This window comes from Cimex lectularius, unplaced genomic scaffold (genome assembly GCF_000648675.2).
Source record: "Cimex lectularius strain Harlan isolate CLEC.00 unplaced genomic scaffold, Clec_2.1 scaffold283, whole genome shotgun sequence".
NCBI classification, from domain to species: domain Eukaryota; kingdom Metazoa; phylum Arthropoda; class Insecta; order Hemiptera; family Cimicidae; genus Cimex; species Cimex lectularius.
Window position 1 is genome coordinate 515,081 of NW_019394189.1, and position 19,040 is coordinate 534,120.

Here is a 19,040-nt window from a genome sequence, read left to right on the forward strand (position 1 = left end):
CAACTCGGTCTACGTTTAATGGACTTTGTTAGCAATTAGTGTCAGGGAAACATGGGATTTTGCATTAATTATTTAAAACCTAGTAAATTTGTGGTAGGTACGCAATATACAATAGAAATAGTTATTTAATACTCAAAGTCGGCCACAATTTTCCCATGATATAAAATCGATATTCAATAGCAAACGGCATTATTTTTATTCTTCGTATAATGTAGAGATTTCACATCAAACCGAAACGATTACACGAATCGCTTGTAAGGTATATTTGATGAAAAATTTCCAAAACGGTTTCTCCAAAGATTAAAACTTCCCGCAGGGACATCAGCATGATTGCCGGTTTTATTGGGGGCTCAGAAATAAAAGAAATGATTACCTGGGTAAAAGGAGGTTTTGAACTTCTTTTATTGGCTCCCAGCCTGTAATACCTTGAGCTTTGCCATTGAAATTATTGAACATTGAGGTGGAAAGCCAATTCTTCTGAAACTTCCCAGCCGAGCGTCTAAAGATTTTATAGCAACAATCGTGTCGGATTGTCTCCCTTACTACCCCATCTTACTTTTACGATACAACGTTGTTTGTCTATTGTCTCAGACTATAAGAGAAAAGACAACAGTACATTTTTAGCATATTGCAACCCTTTGTACAACTTCGTAAACAATTTTTTAAGCATATATTTATTCATCACTTTTAAGAACTTTTAGAAACTAAGAAGTCACATCATATCGAAAACTGTTTGTCAACTTGTTCTACCATACATTCACAAAATTTGTCAAAGTTCTTTCCAAATATAAATTATTAGAATTAAAAGTTGAGAGGAAAAGAGAGAAAAAAAGATTGAGTGGGAGAGTGATAGAGATGAAGTGCGGAGGCTTGGCAGTTAGTGAGAAAAATAAAGATGAATGAACAATTAATTTAAGACTTGGTCTCAAGGACCTCTCGTACATCGAACGATGTAACGAGAAAGCGATAGAGAAGAAGATGAGCGAGGGGGGAGGGGGGAGAGAGAGAGAGAGAGAGAGAGAGAGAGAGAGAGAGAGAGAGAGAGGAATTGAGGGGGATGGAGAGAGTGAGAAAAATAAAGGTGAATGAATGAACGATTTTTTCAAAACTTGGTCTCAAAAAGCTCTCGAACTTCTGACAATGTAACGAGAAAGAGATAGAGACAGTGAGCGAGAGAGAAAGAGAAAGAGAGAGAGAAAGAGTGAGAGGACGTTAGGAGGCTAGGCATATAAAGAGAAAAATAAAGATAAATGAATGAAAAATTTATTTAAGACTTGGTCTCAAGGACCTCTCGTACATCGGACGATGTAACGAGAAAGCGATAAAGAAAGTGAGCGAGGAGAGAGAGAGAGAGAGAGAGAGAGAGAGAGAGAGAGGGAGAGAGGGAGAGAGAGGAATTGAGGGGGATGGAGAGAGTCAGAAAAATAAAGATGAATGAATGTACGATTTTTTTAAGGCTTGGCCTCAAAGAGCTCTCGTACTTCTGACAATGGAATGAGAAAGAAAGAGAGAAAGTGAGAGAGAGAGAGAGAGAGAGAGAGAGAGAGAGAGAGAGAGAGAGTGAGCGAAATTATATAATTGAATAACTACATACAAATCTTGTAACGACAAATTGAATATAAACTGATTATGTATGTAACATTTATAATGACAAACGGACATAACTTTGCGTTTAATCTTGGTAGCTTTTATAGATTTGATTTGCGCATTTGTTTGCCTATTTTCTTGTGCCATAAATCTCTGTGATAGTGGACTTTGTTCTTTACACTCGTTTGCCGTTTAGCCCCGGTTGCAACGTAAACATCGTTGTTTCGTTTTATAACTCTGTTATACCACCTGTCTACTGTCAAGTTGTTGTCAACAAATTCTGTTTGTACCAGCCCTTATGTACAGCCGATATAAAAAGGGGAAGTGCTTAGCGGTGCGTGCAGACTGTACAGTGCTGTGGAGTGAGGTGAGCTTGATCGATCATATCTGATGCATTGACACACTTATTCGTCTCGTGGCCGGGAGGGAAAAAGGCCCACATTTTATCAGACTTCTTCTGGTCTTTCTTAATGTCCTCTTATTGAATCACAGAAAAAAAGCCCTGATTTTATGGAATTTAACAAATAATAATAATAATAATAATGATATATAGAACTTAAGAATTAGTCTCTTAAGTAATCTTATTAGTCTCTTAAGAAAAATGACAAATGGGTTTTCGAAGCATTTATGGACATGGATCTTGGATCCGTCTGCCAGGGGTCGTTGTCTAATCAATCAGAAAGGTAAAAACCGACTAAAGTAACATAACAACAATAAGCTAGGAAAAAAAAAGGAAAAAGTAGTAAAATGAGGTAAATTGTACGTATGGTTAAATGAGAAAGAAAGAAAAAGAAAAGAAAGCTATACAATACAAATCAAAATCAGACTCCTTAATTAATTCATATATATATATATAATGCGTAGCGTTAGGAATTAAGGGCCGCGAATTAGAATCATTCAAAAACCGCTCCATGTCAACTCTGGGGAAAGTGAAACATCCGAGATGCAATAACCGAATCTCACCCAGAGATGAGCACTCTGCCAAGAAGTGGGATACAGTTCCAATAGAACGCGAATTGCACAAAGTACAGATTGCCAATTCCCCTCTATCCAAACAGCCGAGTTTAAGTGTCTTTGCCTTAGTTATTACTCAATAGTCGAGGCCCAGCGTGAGCCCTATGGAGATGGTCAATCAACATCTTGGAGAGATGAGATTTTTTGGGCAGTAGTATCGGATGCATCATTTCTTCGCTCACGGGTGCATCAGCTAAGCGTCCGCCTACCCTGAGAATACGCAGAGAATCAACAAAAGGATTAGAGATTTTAATTCTGTCGAATTTTTTCCAAAGTGATACTGTTGCACGGATCTCGTCAATACGTGATGGGTTGCGGTGATTTCTCTTAATGTCAAGATGCCGGAGGTCCGTTGCCTTGTTTGGCTCGAATGTTCGCAACGAAACGACGCATGTAGGCAATGACTGTAAGCATCCGCGAGTATGATGAAAATCGCTCCAGTAAGGTCTCAATCGTACCTACTTTGTTGGCGGTTAACAGAATGGTTTGAGGCTTGACTTCAAGTAAGTCGGATCCGCCTTCCAGCCAAGTGTTCATAGGCCACTCTTCTTTCAGTTGCTTCATCCAATCTAGACCTGTCCACCACGACATCTGACTTGCAGAATACCCGGATCTTTTCCGCGCGACGCCAAATCTGCCGCATTGTCCTCTGATCGTACATGAAACCACCACCTAACTTCTTACCTTAAATAACCATCGCAACCCATTGAGACAAAGACCGTCAAAATTTTCTTCGAACAATGCAGGAGAAATCTATACTCCTTTGTAAAGGGAGAGATGCGTAGATGACAGTAACCGGCAGTATTCGTGATGTTGATTTTTAATTGGAGTAATAAGAACTGAAAAATAATTGTGCCAGTTACGGAGGTTGTCTAAGGATAGAAGGATGGGCAAATTGTAATTTTCAAACAAATATTTCCTGTGTGCAAACGGAATTAAACAAATTGACGTCTGTTAGCACAGGGGAAACGTGCGTGCGCATGAGTGCGTGTGAGTGATATGTCATTGTATTTTTATCTTTTATTGATTTACACTATTTACTGCTTGTTTGCTCAAAAAAAATCAATCAAATTGTTTTAACTTTAAATAGTTCTTATATTTAAATAGACTTCTATTATTATTTTCATCGGTAGTTTTTATCCAGATATTCTAATATTGAGTGATAAGTCTGGAATGAAATATGATTAAAAATTAAAACTTTTTTATATTCACACACACACACACACACACACACACAGAGAGAGAGAGAGAGACAGAGAGAGAGAGAGAGAGAGAGAGAGTGAGTAAGTGAGCGCGACAGACAGAAATGACACTTTATTTATATATTTATTTATGAATACGTTTGATAAAGAAAAAATATAGTACACATTTTTGTTCAGTTGCGGTTTTTAAGCACGATTTTTTTTGTAACAACAAATGCAAATTAACTCCGGCTTAGTACTCACATTTCCCCCCATTTAAATATATTAACAACTTGGGTGAGCGTTGAGTTTGTCAGGCATCAATAGCATTCATACAAAATTAAATCCCATTTAAACGATCCTCTCCATTAACCTGGTAGTATTTTTATTTTCTTTATGCTAATTTTGTTTCGATTGATTTTGAAAATTTCTATAACGCGTCGAGCAATTGTTTGAAACGATGCCAAAATATCTCTGTTTGTTTTGTCAATTGTTTTTATGAACATTTGCATTTTTATTTCATTTCACAATCAAAAGCAGAATATCATTATGGCTTTTTGTATTTCGGTGATTAGATTTTGTGAGTTCTGCATTCATAATTGGCCAGGAGTAAAAAGGGTAATTTCATTGTTCTACATGCAGATATTTCTATTGCCCACTATGTAATACTACATCTATTTATTTGTTTCGCAGTTCAAAAACAAATAGAAAAATCATTGTTCTTATGGAAATGTGAAAATGGACAGCCTTGTGGTATGAATAATAATAAAGAAAATCTTCTAGTATTGTTTATATTTCTTTACAGAGGGGCGCAAAGCAGAGGTCATATGTCAGATTTCCCAAAGGTGCTCGTGTTTTTGAAAAAAAGCCCATTTGTAAGTACGAGGGATTCAAATTCAAGGCCGCTTGATTCGAACCCGGGCCTTTTACCTTACAGTGACGAGTCGCCGAGTCAACGCCTTAACCGTTGCGTCCACCAACTCACCCTTCGGTTTATCTTATATTTTATGAAATTATTTAACATTATATTGGAACAAAAAGAAAGTGATTATTTAAGATCCAGAACACTATTTAAAAAATATTTTAGCATCAATAAATTCTTAATATAGATTTCTTGCCAAAATGCAGCCAAATTTAATTTTTTAAATATACATATTGAAAGATATATTTATTAATTTAATAATTTTAACAATGATATGTTTTTGGGCACAATATATAATTATTGTTATCATTTTTGCGCTATCGATTCGCTGTACAGCGGGTTTGTTTAGGTTAGGATTTAGGTTACGATTTAATTTCGGTTAGAGTTAAGGTTACGGACGGGTTTAGTTACATATTCATGATTAAATGAAATCCTTGAAACGAAAAAGTATACGAGTGCGAATAGCGAGTTTTTTTTAAAATAAATTATTCTTTTTACTAATTATAAATTAATTTATCATTTTTCAAGAATAAATTTGAAAACTAATTAGACTAACAACTATTCCTGCTTAACTTCGTGCTACTGTCAGGTCTCAGTTTCTATACGAAAATATTGCAATGCTTAATAAATTTCAATTGCTAGTGCCATTTTAAACAGTAGTACAAATTTAAATATAATATTAAACAATTATATATTTTAAAACATTCTGATCAAAGGTAAATGACATAAATCTATTGAAGTATACTGCATTTTGCTTTGTTCCCCCCCCCCCGAGGGTTCGCAACAGCAAAAGTTATATGAACCCTCAGTGTGCCGGTGTTTTTGAAAAAAAGCCCATTTGTAAGTATGTCGGGTTCGAATACAGGACCTTTACCTTACAGTGACCAAAAATTATATCTATACGTTTTCGTAAGTATTAACGAAATTATGTAACGTGAAATCAACAGAACAAAGGAAAAAATGTACTATGTTTCAATAGTAATTGAATATAGTAGTAGTTGAATACTTAGGGCTGAAATGTACAAACAATATACTACTTCGCTTTCCAAACAGACAAGTCTTTGTGGTACTGCACCCGTAAGATCCTGCGATATAAGGACCACACGCCTCCTACACGTAGTAACAACGCTTGGGCAAAATCCAATTCCGACATTGCTAAATTGTTTTCAGAGCATCTTTACAACTTGAACGTCCCCTTGCAACTCTCTTATCCTCCTAAAGCATTTACTCCATCAGACATACGACACACTATTAAAAAACTACCTTCACGAAAAGCTCCAGGTTATGATCTAATTACAAAACAAATATTACAAAATTTGCCCCACAGAGGCTTACTATACTTAACATACCTATACAACACCGTACTCAGGACCACATATTTTCCATTGCAATGGATGTTCTCTATAATTAAAATGATTCATAAGCCAAATAAACCTTCTGATCTTCCAAATTCCTATCGACCAATTAGTCTCCTTTCTATTTTTGCCCAAATACTAGAAAAACTACTTCTCCGACGATTACTGCCAATAATTGAAAATTCTAATATTATTCCAGATCATCAGTTTGGGTTCCGCACATTTCACTCAACAATTACATCGTGTTGCTGACAATATAGTCTCTTCCCTCGAACAAAAACAGCATTGCTTGGGTGTCTTTCTTGATTTAGAACAGACCTTCGATCGAGTCTGGCACTCGGGCTTGCTTTGGAAACTGAGGAACATCCTCCCTCATACGTACTATCTTATACTGAGATCTTATCTGACGGATCGATTTTGTCGAGTCCGTCAGGGAACCGAATTCTCACCTTTATATACGCATAAGGGCGGGTATTCCTCAGGGAAGCATACTTGGCCCTTTTCTATTTTCCATATACACTGCAGATATTACTACATATGTTAACATTTCGACACACACATTCGCTGATGATACAGCGATTCTTACACGCAATTCGGACCCCTCAATTAACACTCAACACTTACAACAACACCTGAATGAATTAACAGTATGGTTCACAAAGTGGAGAATAAAGGTAAATCTAACAAAAAGTACACAGATCAATTTTAGTGAGTATAAATGGAATTCCATTGCCTACCACTGACCTTGTGCGTGGTTATCTTGGACTTTTCATGGACTTGGAATCCCCTTACAAGATTGAAAAGACAGCAAACAAACCGACGTTATAAATTGTTAAAAAGATTANGAGAGAGAGAGAGAGAGAGAGAGAGAGAGAGAGAGAGAGAGAGAGAGAGAGAGAGAGAGAGAGAGAGAGAGAGGGAGAGAGTTAAAGAGAGATGAGTCAATATTGGCAATGTCAATTTTAAATGCGAGTGACAATTTAAAGTGTAATAAATTAAAATATTTTTAGACAAATATATATTCAAAGACATTGTAGTTTTTATTAAAAAGATTTTTATTAAACAATTTTATTTTACAAAGCCATCTCAGACAGGGATAAATTTGTAAACTATTAAATTTATCCATATTTGCTTTGTGGCCATAATTGACCGTATTAATTATTCCAGTTAATTATTCTTTTTATCTAAGGTTTTTGGTTGAGTTGAAAAATTAGTGTCAACCATAGTTTAACCTACAACTCGACTGAATTACCCTTTGAACAATTATGAAATCCGAATATATTTTTATTTTGCTTTCATTACTCGTTTGTTCCATTATATTCCATTCTGTTCCATTATGGCAAAAATTTAAATATCTACACTCAAAGAAAAAAGAACAATTGAAATCAACATAGAACTCTTTTGATGAGCTGGATGGATTGTCGAACCCTGTTAACTGACATTTAGCCCATTTTTCCAGAAACCTTTATAAGGTATCACTGATTGCCGGCAATTCTTAAAAGAGAAAAATAAATATCCTTAACCGTTGGAATATTTTCTACCGAGGCCAATTACCAAGTTAAGTAAGAAGAGAATGGAAAATTTAACGAAACGGAAGAACGCTATTGAAAAAATAATTCCACTTTTTCATTTCCTAAATAACGGAAAATGTCCGAGAAATCTGCTTTAGGGAAATCTTTATTAACTCTACGATCTCGAGTAAATCGTTGGTTAAGTGAATAAAAAGCCGTTGGAGAGCGATTAATAAATCATTGAAAAACGTAGATGGGCTTATTAAATAAAACTAATTATGTGCAGGGATGAGCTGGGCTTAAGGGAAAAACTTCCAAGGGCCCGAATTGCGATGTCTCAATTAAAACTTACCTGTTCCTGAGAATATTCGATTAATATAATGCTGAAGGATAGGGCTATTAGGTAATATGAACAAGTTTAAAGTTTCAAATTTTTGATAAAATAAGTATCATTTTGGGCCAGGCTCGTGGCTACAGGTTGAGTGACATTAACAAATGTGCTTTATTTGTCAGTCTCAAATGTCACCTTAACGAGCCGCAGGACATTTCACATCACTCAAGCCGGACCAATGTCACTCTTTTCTCTTTCACAAAAAGAACCTTTTTTAGTAATAAAAGTCAATTAAATGAAATAATCATGTATGAAATGTAATAGTACAGGTTAATTTATTAGGTTAATACGATAATCAGGAGGTATCCGGTGGATTATATTTACTTTTAACATATTCCGTTGTTTAATTGCAGTACATTTAGCTTTGAATTTAGCTGAGAATCTGTATTTTATATGATATAAACAACAGTCACATAAAGTTAATTAATCAAGATTTTTACGAAACTGTTTTACTTTATTTTATAAAGCCATCTCAGGAAGGGATAAATTTATAAACTATAATCCCCAAGTATGGAAATAACATATAAATGTGCCATGCGGTCCCAGTATGGGGGAAGCTTTAAATAAGTTATATAATGTAAACAGAATCAGAAGTTCGCAAAGAAAGCTAGGTCTAAGGTTCATTACAGCTAAATTCACTAATTTCGAGGTCCGCTTGACCAATTAATACTTTACAATTAATTAAGGTTTTTTGTTGAGATGAAAAAAAGTTAATGGCACGAGAGGGATTCGAACCCACGATCTCAACGCGGCGTATCTAGCCGAAGGTCGTGGGTTCGAATCCCTCTCGTGCCATTAACTTTTCTTCATCTCAACAAAAAACCTTAATTAATTGTAAAGTATTAATTGGTCAAGCGGACCACGAAATTAGTGAATTTAATGAATTAAAATGAAGTACACTTCATTAAAGCTCTCCGTCGCCATTTCAATTGTCGTCGAGAATCAAAACCGATTGCACGACATTTGAAAAATGGCAAAAGGAGGGAAGACTCATAAGGTGGGGTTGAGATGGGGAGTTGATATCCGAGTGGATCGAGGTCACGATAGCTCAGGTGGTAGAGCAGCGGCGTATCTATCCGAAGGTCGTGGGTTCGAATCCCTCTCGTGCCATTAACTTTTTTTCATCTCAACAAAAAAACCTTAATTAATTGTAAAGTTCATTACAGCTTTTCGCTCTGCGTCAATCCACGCAGCTGTTGTTCTTGATAATATCACTCGAATAAGCATAAAAATAAAAAAAATTGGAAAATTTGTGTTACGCCATAAAAATAACTGAATTGTACCTATCGCCTAATATGAACTAGATATGGATTTACGGCCTGAATTATGGATAATAATGGATACATTCAGCTAAGACTGAAAATGACCTAGGAGTTGACAATACAACCAGATTCTACTTCGAAGCCTACACCTATGGAAACCGAATTAATGATTTGGTAGGCAGTGTAACAATAATTTATCAAGAAGGAAAACCAATCCAAATAATTAAGCGTGCACAAATAAACCAACGGGGCTTTCTGCAATTGATGAAACATTAGAATGGCTTTTGAACTTTGATAGTCAGAAGAAATCAATCGGCAATAATTCATACTTTTTTTCGAGTGTTCGCAACAGCAGAGTCATATAAACCCTAGGGTGCCGGTGCTTTTAAAAAAAAAAGCCCATTTGTAAGTATGTTGGGTTCGAATGCAGGGCCGCCGGATTCGAACCGGGATCACCTTACAGTGATGAGCGCCGTGTCAACGCATAAACCGTTGCGGCCACCGACGCCCCTATTAATTCCTGCTGATAGTACATAAACTCGAGCTGTGAGAAGCATACTTCGACAATTCAGCGTATAAGGAAAAATCTGTGTGAGCTTAGGAAAAGAAGGTAATGGAATATTACAAAGATGGAAACTCATACGGGAAAAGATGGAAACGTCAGAGCAGACAAGCTTGATAAAGAAGAAGCCAGGGACATTCAGAATTTCAGAACACATTTCAATGACATTCAGAAAAATACCTATCTCTTTGTATCGTCCAAAAAAATCGAGTTTACACAAATGAGACGACATATGGACCAAATCGATAAAAGCACTATTTATAAATCTTTTGCCGCAGATAAAGAGCATCATTACTAAAGACGGATTTTCGTGCAATAGGAACATTCAAAACGTACAATAAAACCTCGAAATAGCGCAAAAAGTAAAATAAAGACTAAAAACTCCCATTTCACCCAGTAAAAAATTTATTTACTTAATAAAATTTATTATCGTCATAAATATTCTTTGTTGACGAAACACATATTTAATAGTCAATCGATTATATCCATTGTTAAACCAAATATGTACAAATATACATTTAAAAATATACAACTAGGTTAGAAATTTAACATTGTGAAATTAATATAAACTTAAAATACATTCACTATATTTCGTGGTCCGATTGACCAAATAACTTCTTTCAAATTATTAATCTTTAATCTTTAATTAATCAATCTGAGAGGGGAAGTTGGTGTCCAAGTTGATCGAAGTCACGGTAGCTCAAGTGGTAGAGCAGCGGCGTATTTAGCCGAAAGTCGTGGGTTCGAATCCCGCTCGCGTCACTGACTTTTTCATTTCGGCCAATACCTTACTTAAAGATTAATTACTTAAAATATATCTTCTACTCATTTTTCTTACTAAAATTAATTTGCATTTGTTTTCAAAACGTTTTGTAGTTCGAAATAAAATTGAAAACAATGAGTCGGTCATCGATGACCCTCCTTGCACGTGGAATTACAGTTTAGACCTTGCCTGAGGAAGGTTAAAAATATTTTGTCATCGGTCTTCGGTCCGGTTAGTCCTGTGGCTACCAGTTTGATCATTCGGTACTACGTACTTAATAGGCATTATTATTTAATGTGTGGTGATTAGGACCGTTAATGGATATTTATTTAGAAATCGTGAGATGCGGTCTGGTGTGATGTAGGTTTCAGAAAAACATTTTCTTTATCGTGCCAACGTTTCGATCTTTAGATGATCTCAATAAAGATCGAAACGTTGGCACGATAAAGAAAATGTTTTTCTGAAACCTACATCACACCAGACAGACCGCATCTCACGATTTCTAAATAAATATTTATTATTTAAGTAGTTCTGATTTGCTCCCAAGCCGAAGAACGACTGAGAAATCGTAAGTGATGGAACATAGCGGATCAATGGATGTGGAACATAAGCAATTGTTGGAAGATTTTAGGAATTGGAAGTTGAAAGATTTTATCGCAATTTGCTTACTAAATACTGTAAACCCATAAAAATTTTGTATTTTCATAATGTTTTTATATAAAAAAAAATAATAAGGAGGGGTGTCCTTTTTAGATGACCCGGCTGAATTTCTCTTGAACTAATGACGCTATCCAAAAAACAAAAAATACGCGTTTTATATATTTTAGTCCCGTTTAAAATGTTTACCTTTTTTGGAGAAAAATTATACATCCTGACACATCATATTAAAGGATGTTTTAGGTTGAAAACAATGGTGCAATTTTATTTGAAATTGGCCAAAAAGTGACATAGTCATGACAAAAGTTTGGAGAGACTACTCAGGGCGATAGAGTCAGGGGAGATGGACAAGCATTTTTCTATCGTTGATCTTGAGGTTGCTGAGTTATGATTGGCGTAGACACTGTTTTTTAAATGGCCCCACAGAAAATAGTTAAGAGTTGTTAAATAGGATGACCGAGGAGGCCACATATGAGGGTCATGAGGTCCTATCCACCTAGCCTGGAAGTGACGATTCAAATAACGTCTCACCCGCAAAGAATTGTGCGCGGGGCATCCTCCAAGCTGTTCTGACAAATCGTTTGCAAAAACGCATTTCGTTTGTTTTGTTGTTAATTCCAGTAATTTTCTTATCACTAAAGTAAACATTAATTGATTTTATTGCTTATATTTTGTAATTTTTTGTCAAGTCAAAGTCAAACATCCAAGTTTATGGGAGCAAATCTTAATTTTTGGAAGTAAATCAATTTTACATTAACACCTATTCGTTACATTCAGTATGCCATTCAAAGTGAACCGAAGAGAACGTTTTCCCGATCAATAGGGCGATGATATATATGTAGGACTGCTTTTTTGATAGTAGTGGTATTGCGGTCGTGGAGTCGAGTTGTACTCCCAGAAATGTCCTGATCGCCCCAGAATAAACCACAAAAGGTTATCCGTGTTGCCCGCAATATGAGGATATACGGATCAGTTGTTCCATCACCAAGAAACCGGCAGCGTAATTTCGACGAGGAGCTGGATATTTTACTGTACGTTCGCGAAAATCCGAACTCCTCTCTCCGAAATGTTGCAAAGGTTTTAGGTTTTCAAAAACTAAAATTAAAGATATACTCCAGACTTACAATTTTAAGCCCCATCGGTCTCACCTTGTCCAGGGATTTCGGAACTCTGATTATGACAGCCGTTTCTTCCTCAAATGTCGATTTGGGAGGCTGAAGAAAACGTTCTTCCATACATCCTACGGACTGATAAATCCAAGTTCACCTCTAATACCATGCAAAACCTATGGAATTTTTGAACGTGTGCAGAGGAAAATCAGAGAATTTCGTACTCTTGTCATCGTCAGGTGGTTCGCAGTATCAACGTTTGGTGTGGACTTCTCGAAAATAAATTAATTGGGCCTTATTTCTACGAAAATAATTTAAATGATGCTCAGTTCCTCAATTTTTTTTAGGTTTTACCAAAACAACTAGATGATGTTTCTCTGCAACAACGACAATGTTTCTCCACCTTGAAGGATGCCCCGCGCACAATTCTTTGCAGGTGAGACGCTATTTGATTCGTCCCTTCCAGGATAGGTGGAGGACCTCATGAACCTCATCTGTGGGCCTCCTCGGTCACCCAATTTAACAACTCTTGACTATTTTCTGTGGGGCCATTTAAAAAACAGTGTCTACTCCAATCATAACTCAGCAACCTCAAGATCAAAGATAGAAAAATGCTTGTCCATCTCCCCTGACTCTATCGCTCTGAGTACCGGTCTTTCCAAACTTTTTGTCATGACTATGTCATTTTTTGACCTATTTAAAATCCAATTGTGCTATTGTTTTCAGCCTAAAACATCCTTTAAAATGATGTGTCAGGATGTATAGGGCCGTATTTGAAATTTTAAAGTTGAACTGGGCCTGGGGTACACTGTATAATTTTTCTCCAAAAAAGGTAAAAATTTGAAACGACTAAAGAATATTAAACACGTATTTCTTATAGCAACATTGGTTCAAGAGAAATTCAGCCGGGTGTAAAAAGGACACCCTATATAAAATAGGAAGAAATGCAATTTTCTGCAACCCTAAAAAACTGCAAAATAAAAATAGTGTCAAAAGGATGTCCTTTCCATGATTCGAATTTCTGTCTTGGTTTCATTGCGATCGGAGTTAGAAATAAAAATATGCTATTGCACGGGAATTCGGTCTTTAATTATTACAAAGTGAGGTGACTGGCCGCTGGGGCAGGTGAACTGGAGAGAAGGTTTCTGACAGAATTTTTGGAGTTTTTGGTGCGTTGGACTTGTCATATATGTGATGTGGCTAACTTGTTTAAATCAAATAATAATATATAAAAACGAGATACTAAATAAATAAATGTAAATTGTAAAAATTGTAATTTAATAATATTAATGTGTAATTATTCCTAATTGAAAAACGTGAAAATCTGTAATCGAAAACGGGACCATAATAATAAATAAAAAAAATTTAAAAACAAATATAATTATGGGTCACTAGCAAGTAATAAAATTGTAAATAATGCTTAATTAAGATTTGTAAAGCTAATATAAACTTCGGTCATACCGTGAGCCGGAATAAAACGTTTGGACTAATTGAAGGAGCCGTTCGTGAGAAAATATCTGTTTCAAGGTTTCAAGGTCGGTGGGACGCTGTACATCAAGAATGCTGGCAAAGTGGCAAAACCCTATAAAAGCAGCCTGAAGAAACGAAATGGGAAAGGGTGAAACAGACCGAAAAAGAGAATCACAGATAGAGAGAGAGGTCAAGAGAACGCCAACTTTCGATGGTACTATGAATGTATTAGTTGACTTTGGCACTGGTCCAGTTTGGCTTAGGGTTCAAGTCCGTGTTTCCAACAAACATCTTCTATGACTGAAAGGTCAGTTAACAAATCAATAAAATGAAGAGAGAAAAAAGTAAGCCAGTCTGTACTTTCTATTCCTGTCCACACATTTATTGCAATAGGTACGAAAATAACATACCTCTTTAAACAGGTGATATTCAGTTTGTCATGGATACATCAATACTGATAAGTAAATAATCAGGCTTTAAATTATACGAATTAACGAATAAATAATTTATATTAAATATAATGTGATAATTCAGAGAAGTGGAGAACAAGACAATAAGATGAAGAACATCCAACAACATAAATAAACGAGGGAGAAGGTAGAGGCAGACCGACTGAGAAACAGACAAATAGATAGGCAGATAATAGAGAGATAGAAAAAGAGGGTGAGCGAAAGAGAGATTGTGTGTGACTGACAGAGAGAGAGAGAGAGAGAGAGAGAGAGAGAGAATAAGAATGAAAGTGGAACGGATGATTCTTCATTATCTCCAAAGAAAATTTAGAAATATAGAATATCATTTAGTATTCCTTCAATAGGAATACTAGGACAAAAATAGCCCCAAAAAATATATCAACTAAAATGTATTTAAAAAGTAAAAATAAATTAAAAAACAAGCAATAATTAACAAATAATTCACTCATGTACACAAATATTTTAAAACTGAATTCAACATTATTGTTTTCAACCCGAATATAATTTGCTAGACGCTGAAATTACCACATATAATTCAATTAGGCGCCCATGTCAAAGCTTTCATTTAACACGAAACAACCGACAAAGCTTTTTTTGATTTATTAATCTTTTTAGCCGTATGCGACATAAGCAGTTTTAAAAACTCATGGGAGACATTCAAAATTATGCCGGTGATCCGGACTTTACCTTAATTAGGAATGGAAATGCGGCAACCCTTCTATCAATTTGTACCAATTAACATAACGGTTTTTCCCTCTATACGGTGGAAAATAAATTCGTCGGAACAGATATACAATTCAGCGAGTTTAACTCTCTCAAATTTATGTCACATTGATTATAAGCGCTTCACTCACTTTTTCTCTCTCTCTCTCTCTCTCTCTCTATCTATCTATCTATCTATCTATCTATCTATCTATCTATCTATCTATCTCTCTCTCTCTCCCTCTCTCACTCACTCACTCCCTCACTCTTTCCTCTATCTGTGATCTTTTTTTTTTAATGATTTTTATTTACATGAAAAGAGCCTGCATTACAAAGTAGTACAGGCATGGATTACAATCCGTCTGGCGGAAGTCGTTGCTAAGAGAAAAAAAAAATAATGAAGAAATAATAATAAAGAGAAAAGGAATAATCTATGGTCTTTCTGACTTTCGTTCTATCTGTTTACTATTTGCCTATTTATTTGTTTGTTTGACAGTCGGTCCGTGTTCTTTTAGTTCTCTCTCTCTCGATCACTCTCTCTCTCTCTCGCTCTCTCTCTCTTACACTCTCTCTCTATTATTCTNCTTTTCCCTATATTTCATTACTAATATTCCTCTCTCTCACCTCACTCTCATCTTTCACTCTCTCTCTCCCTCTCTCATACTCTCTCTCCCTCTCTCATAAGGTTTCTACACTTGTCTTTTCCTATATTTTATTACTACTATTTCCATCTCTCCCTCTACATATATTATTTTTCTTTCTATCTAATCTATATATCTGTCGCTCTCTCTCTTTCACACGCTCTCTCTCTCTCTCTCTCTCTCACTCTCTTTCTTTCTTTCTTTCTTTTTATTTCACTATTATCTAATCTATCTTTCTACAATATATGTATGCTTATCCAACATTTTGTACATACAAAAGATTCTTTTAACACTGATGATGTGAGAATTGTAGTATTAGAACAAGAAGGCATTTTGACTACTACATACTATTATAACATACTATTCTAACGACGACCCAGGACGCTTTGTAGAAATCCTGCATCTACTTATACCAATAAATAATGTCAGATGGGATTTGATTTGTAGGTCTGTAATTCTGTTTTATCTTAAATTTAATTAAATGTATACATTTAAAAAAAAGTGGAACTTAGTGTTCATTATGCATAATAATAATATAATAAAACTGTTTTAATTTTTATATTTGTCCGTTAAAAAAATGATTCTGACGACTGAAACATCGTTTAATTTGCTCTGTATTGTGAACCATTTTACTGCCTCATTCAATCTTTTTTTTTATTATAATCCAGGATTGAAACATGCAAAAACAAATTTCGTTATTCTGGTTTTCTCTCAGGCCAATTAAAATTTTTTCTAATTGCCAATTACCAGATATAAACCTTGACATTAGCGAAAAAGAAATCGAGAACGAAAAATTAACATGAAAAATACATTTTCGATGTTAACGATTTAAAGCATATTATGCTCTTACCAAAGAAACTAAATAATCCCTTTTGAACCAATAATGAAAAAAATGAGTACTTAACAGTACAGTAACGAACATTATTATCAAATCAGTAATGCAATACACGACATAGCAATTAATACATTTCAAGGATAGAATGTAGATTGAGCATTTTGTTACGTTTGATGTAGACTAATCTACCTGATTAGAGCATAATTAATTTTCAATTATAATTTGAAATGCGAGTTGTAGTGCAATAAGAAGTGTTACAATTGTAAAACCCATCTTCACGAGAAATGTCTCTCTGGCTTTTTGTATAGTTAAAGCCTTATAAAGTTCAATATCTATAATAATGCCTAGCTACTAGCATATTTATTTTTACAAAGTTCAGACAGTACACATTCCCAAAATAGGACATTCATTGCAGCATAGAAAATAGAAAATTAAAATAAAATTAAAAAATTAGACATAAAAGTAAATTTACAATCCAACACAAACCTAACCGTGAAAAAGGGCCAACTTCCAGACCCCTCAAAAAAAAAAAAAAAAAAACTGTCAATGTAAGGATATCTACAATGTGGCCAGATCCTTTCTTTCCTTTTAGTCCTTAACCTGAGAGAACTCAAACGAAAAGATAAAAGTTCCAACCCCCCCCCCCAAAAAAAAAAGTCTGCCTGTCAAAGTGGTCATGTCCACATTGTGGCCAACCTCGCTTCACTCCTACTTCTATGAGCAACTCTGTTCTTTTATTTTTATTGCTAAAACTTGGCCAGTTTCTGAATGAACAATGAGGAATCTGAACGTTTTTCTTTTCGTATCAGTCCACTACCTTCCGTTCACCCCCCTTTGTTGTGTGAGCAGTCATTGTCCTGATGTTTTAATCCTGATTCAGAAACTATCCATGTGTTAAGCAATAAAAATAAAAGAAAAGCTTTAAATCATCGGGAAGCACCGCCAAATGACTATTCTTAATGATTCTGGATTAAGGGATCGTCTTGAAAAAGAAAGCAACTTTAGTTATTACAGCCAAGCTTTCCACCTATTTTAAGGTCATCATCAGGGCCTATTAATTTAACATTATGAAAAACATATTTGTACAATGGATTTAACAATCAATATAACTATATAGGACTTACAAAACAACCTTAAATATGTCTACAGATTGACATATTTAAGTTTTTATGTTGATCTCAAATTTCCTTGAAAACCGACTCAGTCTCAACATTGCCAAGGACTGTAACAGGATTGCAACTTTATCTCGGAAGTCCTCCCGTCGTTATCAAAGACTTCTTTTTAAAATTATTAAGTCCTTCATAAATTGAACATAAACTCGTAGTATCTGTTTGAATGTTACAATTATATATCTACCACTTGAGGACACCAACTCCCGCAGAGCAGCGTCATGCTTAGCCGAAAGTCCTGAGTTCGAATCCCCCTCGTGGCACTAACTTTTTCATTTCAACCAAAACCTTTCATAAAAAGATTAATTAGTTATAATTATTATTTTCCATTTTAGTAGTCTTTTATTTCTTCTTTTAAGTAATTGAGACTCTTTGTCAGTTATTTCACCATTCGAAAAGTCAAATTTATTCCTGCTTGTTATTGAATGTTTTCATAGTCCGATACCAGTTCTAGATTTATCGCCACAATCAGAAACATGACCATAAATTATATTTTTTATTCTCTGTTTTGTTTGACTAATGTATCAAATCAAAAACTTTTCTTCCTTATCCTTGAGTTTAGTATGTAAAGCGCTCATTTTATTCTTGTATTTGTAACAGAAATTGATGTTTCTTTATCAAATATTTTAATTTGGGGCAAATCACTGGGACATACGTTATACTCTTGAACGTGAAAGGATTGTTAATATTTCTATCGGTTTTTTCACCATTTGTTAACTACCATGAATTAATATGTAACAATTTATCAACCAATGTCTTTGGGTAGTTGGTATTTCTTAAAATTCGGAAAGCTCGCTCTTTAAATTCACTCCAGGAGCATTTAGCATGCTTAGTGATAAAACTCTATGTATCAAGTTATTAGCACAATTCAGTTTTTGACCAAAAGAGTGAAAAGAGAAATAATTGAAATATCTGTCAGAGCTGATTTTTTTGTATACCACCTATGCATCAATATGCCCGCTGGACTTCTTATCACTTCCACGTCTTCATAGGGAATAGAGCCATTGTCAACTTCATATGTGAATTGTACGCTCTCTTGGTAATTATTAAAACCACGATAGCTCAAGTAGTAGAGTAGCCGAAGGTCGTGGGTTCGAATCCCGCTCGTGGCACTGACTTTTTTATCTCAACCAAGACCTTACATAGAAAGAATAATTAATTATTTAAAAAGTTAAAAAGATTGTGTAAATTATCCCTTGCAAAAATCAGAAACAAATCATCAACGTACTTAATATGAGCTTAATATTATCAGTGACTTATCTAAAACCCAATCAGTTAAATCATTTATTAGGATCATCAGATGGTATTTTAAATTTAATGGAACACTCATGTAACGTGAAACTTTATTATTGTACAACTATATAGCTATATCTTATTATTTTCACTGTGGTGGAGACGAGAATGGTATTCCATATTCTATCTTACAACTCTTGGGTCCC

At 35.0% G+C, this 19,040-nt stretch overlaps 1 protein-coding gene across 2 annotated transcripts in view; it reads right to left on the reverse strand.

The window, feature by feature from the left end:
* The window catches only part of LOC106669121 (dual 3',5'-cyclic-AMP and -GMP phosphodiesterase 11A-like), a 203,154-nt gene that overhangs the window by 168,198 nt on the left and 15,916 nt on the right, over positions 1-19,040 (reverse strand). The window lies entirely within an intron of this gene.